Source organism: Triturus cristatus, chromosome 3_1 (genome assembly GCF_964204655.1).
Source record: "Triturus cristatus chromosome 3_1, aTriCri1.1, whole genome shotgun sequence".
Taxonomy (NCBI): Eukaryota; Metazoa; Chordata; class Amphibia; order Caudata; family Salamandridae; genus Triturus; species Triturus cristatus.
In genome coordinates, this window is record NC_140583.1 from 559,478,104 (window position 1) to 559,488,144 (window position 10,041).

Below are 10,041 nucleotides of genomic sequence, written 5' to 3' on the forward strand. Positions count from 1 at the left end.
AGCATGGCAGTACACCAATAGATCAGGGAAGGCTAAACCTCCTGTTTTTAAAGTTCTCCTGAGCTTCTTCCATGCTACCCTTGGCGATTTTGAATTCCAGATAAAGGAACCCAGTTTCCCTTGCAACTTTTTGATAGATGCAGTATTAAAAGATAAGGGGATGGAATTAAATAGGAAAGTAAGTTTAGGAAGGATGATCATCTTAATTATATTGACCCTCCCAAAGATATTTAAGGGGAGTGATGACCATCTTTGCAGTAGAGCACAAACCTCCTTAGATACCTTTTCCATGTTAGTTTTAGTGATGTCCTCCATTTTATGGGTCAAAAGGACCCCCAGGTACCTCATTTTTAACTTGGCTCCCACCGTACTAACCTCTTGGTTCCACTCCATGATTTCGGTTTTATCTTTATTAATGGAATAGCCAGAGACCACCCCGAATTCTTCAGCTAAAGCTATCATTCTGGGCAAGGCGACCCCTGGGTTTGAAGTGAACATAAGAAGGTCATCTGCATATAATGCAAATTTTAATTCTAAATCAGAAATCCTAAAGGGTTTGAATGCTAAGTCAGATCTAAGTAAACAAACAAAGGGCTCAATATACAAATCAAACAATAAAGGTGACAGTGGACATCCCTGCCTGGTCCCACGAGCAATTGGTACCCAGTTGGTTAAAAGACCGTTGATTAATATCTTTGCCCGTGGGGAGCAGTAAAGAGACCTCATAGCAGTTATGAACTTGTTTGGAAAGCCAAAGGCATCCAGAACCCTCCATAAATATAGCCAATCTACCTGATCGAACGCCTTGGCGGCGTCCACTGCCGCCAGGGTCAAAGGAAGCCTCTTGCTGATGGCGACATCTATCGCTGCGATAACCTGAAATGTCAGTTCATTTAGTTGTCTATCTGGGATGAAGCCCCTTTGATCCTGATGGATGATTGTCTTTACCATTTTGGCCAGTCTGGCTGCGAGCACGCCGGCAAAAACCTTGTAGTCTGTATTTAACAGCGAGACTGGCCTATAGGATTCGATCTTTAGTGGATCCTTATTTGGTTTCAGGATTAAGGTTACAGTAGCCTCTGCCCATGAGTCGGGAGCATTCCCCCCCACTGCAAAGATTTTATTGCACAGAGTTGTAAGGACAGGCACTATTTGGTCTATAATTATCCTATAAATTTCCCCAGGGAGACCGTCGGGCCCAGCTGCCTTACCATTAGCCATTCTCATCAGCTGAGCTCTGACCTCACCTTCCTTTATGTCGACGCAAGGAAGCTATAGTTCTCTTCAGCCAGACATGGAAGCTGTATCTTACTTAGCCAGTTTTCTAATAGCAGCGGGGATTGGTTTATTTTAGCAGTGTACAGCGTTTTGAAGAAAGATTCAGCCTCCTCCCTAATTTGCTCATCATCGCTTGTAACAATACCCGAGCTTCCCCGGGTTAGACTAGTGATCAAATTTCTATTTCTGTCCATCTGAGATTTCCAGGCAAGAAGGCGACCACATTTCTCCCCATATGAAAAATTTTGAAGTTTGCTGGCGTCCCATCTACCTTTGAGGACCTTATCTAAGCCCGCTTGATAGTCTGCTCGCAGGCCATCTAGTTCCTTTTGCAGGAGAGGTTTAATGCTGGATTGATTGGTTGAGGCTACTTGGAGTACCAGCTCTTTTGATTTGATTTTACGAAGCTCTTCTTCCTTCTTCTCTTTACTCATCCTGTTCCTCACGATTGACAAAGAGGTCAGCATACCACGCAAAAAAGCTGTAAATGTTTCCCAGACCACTTGTTGAGTGGCTGAGCCTGTGTTATTATTAAAGAAGTCCTCAGTCAAAATTATCAGTTCCATTTTTGTCCCATCCTCTAGTAGCATAGATCTATCTAGAGTCCATCTCCTTTGTATTTCTTTTACTTTGAAAATAATGATTAACTCCACTGTTGAGTGGTCCGACAGGATAGCTGGGGCATATTCGGTAGTGTCAACGGCCGCAAGTAACACCTGATCAATAAGGAAAAAATCTATTCTGGAATGGTGGCCATGTCTACGGCTATAGAAAGAGAAGTCCCTCTTTGTGCTGTTTCTAACTCTCCAGACATCCATAAGGTTATAATCTTTAACTAAGTTTTTGAGCTCTCTCCGGGATTTCGCTGGGGGTGTAAATTTAACACTCGATGTTCGATCCAGCTTGTCATCCAAAATCAAATTGAAATCGCCCCCTAAGATAACTGGCCCTGTGTAATCTAAAAGAGTTGTTCTAAGCTTCAGGAGTGCCCCTAGAAGATCTTGATTAGGGCCATAATATACAGCACATACAAAAGGAATACTCTGACATTGTAGACACGCCACCAGCCACCTTCCTGACTGATCAGTATCATATTTCACAACCTTAATCCCTGCATTAGCTCTGATCAATATTGCTACCCCTCTAGTGCTACCATTCTGGTCTGAACATAGGACTTCTTGTATCCACCTAGCCCTTCCCAGTCCGGACTCACACTCCCTTCTCTCTAAATGGGTCTCTTCCAATAAACAAACCTGAGCCCCTGTCTTAAATAAATATTCCTTAACCCTTAAGAGTTTCCTCCTGTCTCTTAGGCCATTCACATTCCTGCTAATAAACTTAATTTTATTATTCATATTAACCATTCCACCTACCACCACAAGCCCTGCTCCCTTCCATATCCAGTATATTCATTAATGTGTATATGAGAATTTTTTTTCCCCATTACCCCTGCCACCCTACAAGCCACCCACCCCCCCTGAGGAACCCCTCCCATACCTACTCTGGCGATCTTGTCACCTGTGGGGGCTCCCGTGGTCTGACCTAGATCCCTCCCGTCAGTTACTTAAAAAAAAGAAAAAAAGAAAAAAAACGGACTCCTATATATGAGCCGAGTACCTTATCATGTCTTCTCTCTCCCTTCCTTCCCTTTTCTTTTATTTTCTTTTTCCCTTCCCCTTTTCTCCCTTCTTTCCTTTTCTCCCTTCTTCCTTCCCATCCTCCCCGTGCAGTGTATATGAAAACAACAAGAAAAGCTATTATATATATTTTTTTTTTTTCTTTTTTTCAATTATTTTTTCCCTTTTTCCTTCTTTTCCTCTTCTTCCTTCCTTCCTATCCCTTTTCTGCTCTCTTCATTTTCCTTTCCTTCCCCTCTCTTATATATATTTTCTATTTTTTATATTTTGAGTACTCCTTATCCTCTGTTTCCCCTCTGTTCCCCCTCCTAAATGCTCCAAGTAGCCATCTGCTGCCCCGTCTCATCAAACTGCCAGCTTCTCTACATTTAGATCTTTTATTTTCGTTTAGTTTCCATCAGGGAGTTCTACTAAGGATTCTCTCCTATTAAAGTTATGAAGGAGTCAACTTCATGTGGGGATAGAAAGTTATGGGTCTTTTTCTTCCAAACAACTTTTAGGAATGCAGGGAATTTCATTTGAACCTGGGCGCCCAGGCTCCTCAGGTCGGGCATTCTATTTCCCAGCTCCCACTGCCTTTGTGCTGTGGCCTTTCCTACATCTGACCTAATCAGATATCTGATAGATTAGGACCAACCGAGGTATCCATAGTAGACTGCGGGGCTTCCCCATCTACTGGTGGAACCTCTTGTGTTTCTAAGTCACAATCTAAGACAGAATATCTGTTGTTTAGAGGTAAACCCCCTTGGGCCGTGGCAGCAACAGCAGGGGGTTGTGCAATAGAAATTGAGCCCCTCGATGGTTGGGCCGGGAGTTGTATCGCATTCGGAACACTCTTTAATATTGACTTTGATGCAGACTTAGATAAAGAAGATAGAGGAGGTGAGCTGCCCCCCTTAGAGTCCATGGCCTGCTCCAAAATTTTAAAATAGGATTTCAAGGAGGGGGTCGGTTTACCTCGGAGGGGCAAATTCTTAGGAAGCCTCTGTTTAGGCTCGCCAGCCCCCCCTTTTGAGCTTTTCACCTTTTTTTCCTTCTTCCGCCCCTTAGGTGTGGAAGCGACAGTCCCAGACCCTGTCCCTGTTTCAGACCAGGCACCTACCACCTGGAAACCCACCTTATGGAGCTCCGAGTTTGACCTGAGCTGGTACCTGTTCCTGGCGCCCCATGCTCTGAGAGCAGCTGGGGCTTTAGAAGCCGGGGGTTTGGTTCCTGATTCCTTGATGCTTTTCTCTGGTGAAGGAGTGAAATCCCCTAATGATTCAGGGTGAGCTGTATGTAATGGGCTAGAAAATTGAGAGATGTCCGAGCTCATTCCCTTCCGTGACTCCGGTTGCAGGAAGGCAGGGGCTGGCTTCACGTACGGAGGTTCAATAGATAGTTCAATAGCCAGTTCGCCTAACTGTTGTCCGATATCAGAATAACCGCCCCCCCCCAATCTTACTGGTCCTTAAAGAACATGCTCCAGAAAACTTGCGGAACCCGACCCTCGCTAGTACCAGCCTGACACCATGCCAGAACTTAGCGCGCCCAAAAAGCCAATTCTCGTGCTTCAATTCAATCTCCTTTGCATGTACTTGTGCTCGCTGATTTGTTTGTATTTGTTTGTATTTGTAGCTCAGTTCTAACCTAGCAGTGCCGATACCCTCACGAGTACCACAACCCCCCAACACTCTCACCGCTGTTTCAGGGAGCTCGGCGGTTTCCAAAAACACCATCAGAGCTGAATATTCCCAGCGCCTCCCGTAGTCCTAGTGCAATAACATTCACTCCTTCACGCCGGTAGGGTGGCTGGGAGGCAGGCAGGCAGCGCAGGCGGGGCCAGCCGTAGCTTGCAGAACCGGAATGGAGCAGGTCCGTCGTGTGGGGAGGAAGATACGGGAAAAAAAGGAAAAACGCAAAAAGTTTAGAAAGAGGATTGTGCGTTAAAGGGGGTCATAATCACCCGCTCACCGTGTAAGATGCCACTGTCGTCCGCATAAAATCCGCATTTCACCTCGGGAGATCACCGGTCAGATTGGAGCTCCCTGCGGACGGCGTCAGCCCCCCGCCATGTTCCTCCTCGTAGATCAGAAGTCCCTCCCCCCCATATTTATTATTCCTACGCGTTTTGTTTTGCTGTGTAGATAACTGCAAGTGATTATGACACTTTCTGTAGTTGTATTCATGTGCCAACCGCTACTGTCTTGCTCTGTGCGCGGTTATCAAAAGAGCATATAACCAGCGATTAGGCTTTGCACATATATTTGTATGAAAGAATCGGAGATTAATCTAAGGGATTGTATTAATACCTAATACCTAATATATTCAAATCCCACATGCATATATATTTACCTATCGTACTGCTCTGTGATATAAAAATTTGATGGAAATATCTTATCACAAACAGAGTACTCTGCAGCATAGCTCTAAGGATGCAGATTGGGGTGCCATGCTCCGTGTTGTCATCTAATCACTGCATATGAGAAAAATATAACAAGCTAAATTGTTGTCAATACTTGTCACTATTTGTTAGATATCATGTGTGAAGAGATTCAGAAAGTACTTATTTTCTATATAAGGAAATTAATATATTTTAGATAACCTACTTTGCCACATCAGTGTCTATTGGCTTCTCCTTGTAATCTTACCTTTATTTCCTTTTTTCTTGGACCACGATATTTGAGGCCTATTCATGAGAGTAGATGGTTCGCTCCTTTTAGAATGGCCCTAGTGGTAATACAGAATAGGAATTAGATTTACAAAAAGAAAAATATATATATATTTTAAAAAAAAAGATATATTCAGAGTACAATGACCACACAAGGTGCTAGCAAGGTGATCTCTTCATAGGAGGCATGCATTGACTTATAATTACTCCAGCTAAAAATGTATGGCTTATGGTGAAATATACTATGGTACACAGGACAGATAAGCTTTGGCTACTCTGTTCTCATGAGGGCTTATCGGTCACCATCATCTTTAAGCTGTAGATACTATCTAATGGCCTATAACGGGGGAGTGCTCTGTATTTACTATAAGACCTATTAGTTAGTTTTTGGGCTCCCCCAGAGTGGCATCGGAGATATCCAATAATACCCCCACATAAACTGGAGAACCAATAGTATGCGTGCCCATACTTCATACATTATTTTCCAAAATATTCTTCTCCCAATGTGCAATGAAAAGAATTTTTTATATGAAGAGTGTCTGATACTAACTATTTCTTGTATTGCAATATGTGCAAATACAAAGTACGAAATACCGCCGATATTCGCCTTACCTTCAGGGAATGGAGAGTTTCACACAACCGGTATGCCCTCGCGCTGTAACAATGCTACAGAGACACGGTGATTTTCTCTGCCTTTTTATGTCCTAAACGGAGCTCACGAGTCTTCTCTGATGAGAGACAGCTGCGAGGCGCCATGGCGTCATCATCTATGAGTCGGCCCACTCTGTGTTTACCTGAATGGGTCTGTAATCCGCTAACACACTTTTGCCATCTGTGCATTCAACGTCCCATTAATTTGTTCCACAATCCCAGAAGCCTCTGGTCGGTAACTGCAATGCAGTCTCTGGTCTACATTCAAGGCAGCACAGAGCAATTTCATTATTTCGCTATGGAAGTGTGTCCCTCTATCTGACTCCAAAGAGGTCGGAAAACCGAACCTCAGAATAAGCTCTCTCAGCAACAGTTTAGCTACAGTGAGTGTGTCACATCTGCGTTTTGGGTAAGCCTCCACCCATCTTGAAAAGACACATACCACAACTAAGATGTACCTCAACCCATTGCACTTCGGCATCTCAATAAAGTCTAACTGTAGCCTATTGAAGGGCCCTCCTGACCTCCCAATATGACTTAAAGTCACAGCAGTTCTCTTTCCTGCATTCATCTGCTGACATGTAACACATCTCTGACATACGCTTTTACTAAATACATTTACGGTAACTTGCAGCGTTACTCTTCACAGAAAGCATTATTACATTTCTAATCACCAAGCGATTTCGGCACTACATTTCTATGGCACTTTTTAGCTTGCATCGATTAATATGCGGGTGCTGACTAACGGTGAATATGATGCACCCCTACAAATTTCAGAATCACATGACACTCTATCAGGGGCACTGAGTGGATTGTCCTTACTAAGCCCCTACCTAGGGTAGATTCTGTACTAAAAAGAGACCTTAATCCAGATTGCATATCATGTAGAATAGCTTTTCTTCCACAAAGTTCATCAGCTGTTGGTTGACAAATTTTTCTGCAATGTTTGCAAAGAAAGGCAACAGGTATATTGGTCTTAAGTTCTCAGGTACAGAGGGATCTAAGGTTGGTTTCCTTAGGAGTGGGATCACCATAGCGTGCTTCCATTCCTGAGGTACCTGTCTAGAGAGAAAGGATAAATTGAGCTCATCAGTGAGTACAGGTACAATGGCTTCTTGGCCTCGCTCAAGTATAGCCCGAGACGCTGGATCTAGAGGTGATCTGGAAGTTATTTTGGACATTAAGCAGTGGAACAAAAAGAAAAAATACTAATATTGAAGCCCAGCAGCAATTCTACCACAAATAAAGTGAATCCTGATAGATGGCTGTACGTGCTAGGCAAAACGACTGCAAAATATTAGATAATTGTCTTCTTTAAATAGCGCTAGCACCATATTTATTCCTAACATACTGATGCAATAAAGGTAGCTCTTGGAAAAGATCTTAAACAATTGAGGTATAGCAAAGGATAGCACCTGGGTTTCCCTCATCTTCACAGTTCAGTAACACAAAAACCCTTTAGGTGCCAGTAACATATCATGAATGCAGATTATGTTAGTAAAAATAGCAGATATACAGACATACTGTGTAAATGACTGCTGAGTGCTAATTTACATCAAGATGTAAATCAAGAAAACACCTCACAGGAACACCACGTTTTCGTACATTAAACATTGTCAATAAATTGTAATTTATCATCAATGGTATTCTCCCTTGCATGCCTGTGAGCATGATGTAGGGAGATAGTGTCACTGCAACTAAGTCCTAAATCATTTCTTAACAGGTGAAAGAAACAGTGATGAGCCCACAACAGCATACACAATTCAAATAACATTTACCCTAACATTAGGAGACCAACTCATCAAACATCCTACACCTGTCAATCAGTGTCCTATTGTAATTAAGGTCACCCTAAAGGAAAATTGTATCCTGAGAACTGTGTATCTAATTTTACTGCTATAATCTTAAAAACACAAATTGGCAAAGCCAACAGATCTCACCTTCAAACCTATTGACTTACCCAACGCTTTATACAATGCAATGACTTGTAGAACGGGTGCCACTTGGAGTGGTAAATGAATAAAATACATTTAAGTTTTTTTTACGGACAATGATGGGGGGATGGGAGAAATCAACGTGGTCGGAGGTCATGTGGTGTTGGGGTCGCAGGCACAAAGAACAGCTCACACCAATATTAGTTGCAGGTAAGTATTGATTTAATTGCACATTTTATGACACTCTATTATGGAGAGCGCTGGGGGCTCAGCTCGCGAACTCCGCGCTCACTCCAGCACCCAAAATGGACACCGCGCTCTACATCATCACGTGGTGCGTGATGACTAGAGTGCGACACTACATATCTCCCTTCTTTATGGATATACATTTTACAATAAAGATAAAGTCTTAACAGTCTACCTGTACTTCGACGGTCTTACCACTGCTCTTCCGGTGCGGGTGTGTCTCACAGGGGTACTGGAAGTGTGCACGGCAACCTCTTGGGAGTCTCTCGCTGCACTGCGTTCCGTACTCAGGGGAACTCCTCCGCGAGGTGACCCACTGTTGTTTTCCGAGAGTTCCAAGGCACCGGGGTCACTTCCAACCTCTGCTTCTTCCTCCCTCTCTCTTTCTCCGGAGTTTCCCGTGCCTTCTACCGCCAGATTGTCTTCAGCCTCGTGGTTCAGGAGAGGTCCCGTCTGTCCTCTTTCTCTTCCGTTCCATCGCAGGATCTTGTTGCATTTAGACATCCTGTCCTGAGACCAAACTTTCCCGTCGCTCAGTAGGGCTGCTCAGTTGTAGACCTCTTCCACTTGCAATGGTTCACTGAACTTGCTGTCACCTTTCCGTCTTAATTGGGCTAGTTTGACTCGAACCCACTCTCCTCTCTCTAACTCCGTCTCCTTGACATTTCTTCTTTTGTTGAAGTGATCCGTGTATATTCTTTGCGCTTTTTCTAGATTGTGGTGTACTACTGCTGGAGACTACATGCTCGTGATAGTGCGCTCCTTCAATGCTACATTGTCTTTCGTGAATGGGTCTCGACCTCTTAGGATCTGGAAAGGGCTGTATCCAGTGCTGTTCGGAGTAATTCTGTATGCCCATAACATGCTCTTTAATTCCTTCTCCCAGTCCTTCCCGGCTCCTATCGCCGACTGTGCCGATCCCATGATGACTCTGTTGAACCTCTCGGCTAGTCCGTTTCCTGCAGGATGGTATATGGACGTGTGTTTGACCTTTATACCATTCCTTCCCATGTATGCGTTCCATTTGTCCGATACGAACTGAGGCCCATTGTCACTTAGGAGGGAGCGTGGAATGCCTTCCCTAAGGAAAACTGTTGTTAGGAACTTTAATATTTTGTTTGTGTCCATGTCTTCCTGTAAGTCCACCTCTGGCCACTTGGAGTACCGGTCTACGAGTACTGCCACATATTTCGGGATTCCCTGACCATCCAAAATCGGACCCAGAATGTCTATCGACAGGTCCTCCCAAGGGTTCTCTGGGTTGTCGAACTTTCCTAAGGGTGGTCGCATGAGGCTTTGGGACTTGTCCGCTCTTTGGCATTGGTCGCACTCCTGCATGTGTCTTTCTATCTGGTTATCCATCGCCGGCCACCAGTACATCTGTTTCGCCCTGAGTTTTGTCTTTACAATGCCCAGGTGGCCTTTGTGAATGAGACCAAGTAAATGTGGGATCAGCTTGTTGGGTGGAACTACTTTTTCTCCTCTCCGCAGGAAGATCCCCCGGTCACAAACTAATAATTCCTCTCTTACTTCGAAGAATTTTCTGAGCGCTGCCTCCACATTCTTCTTCTCCGGCCATCCCCTTAGTATGAATTGCTTAACTGCTCCTATGTCTGAGTCCGACTTGTATGCTTCCTTCCACTCT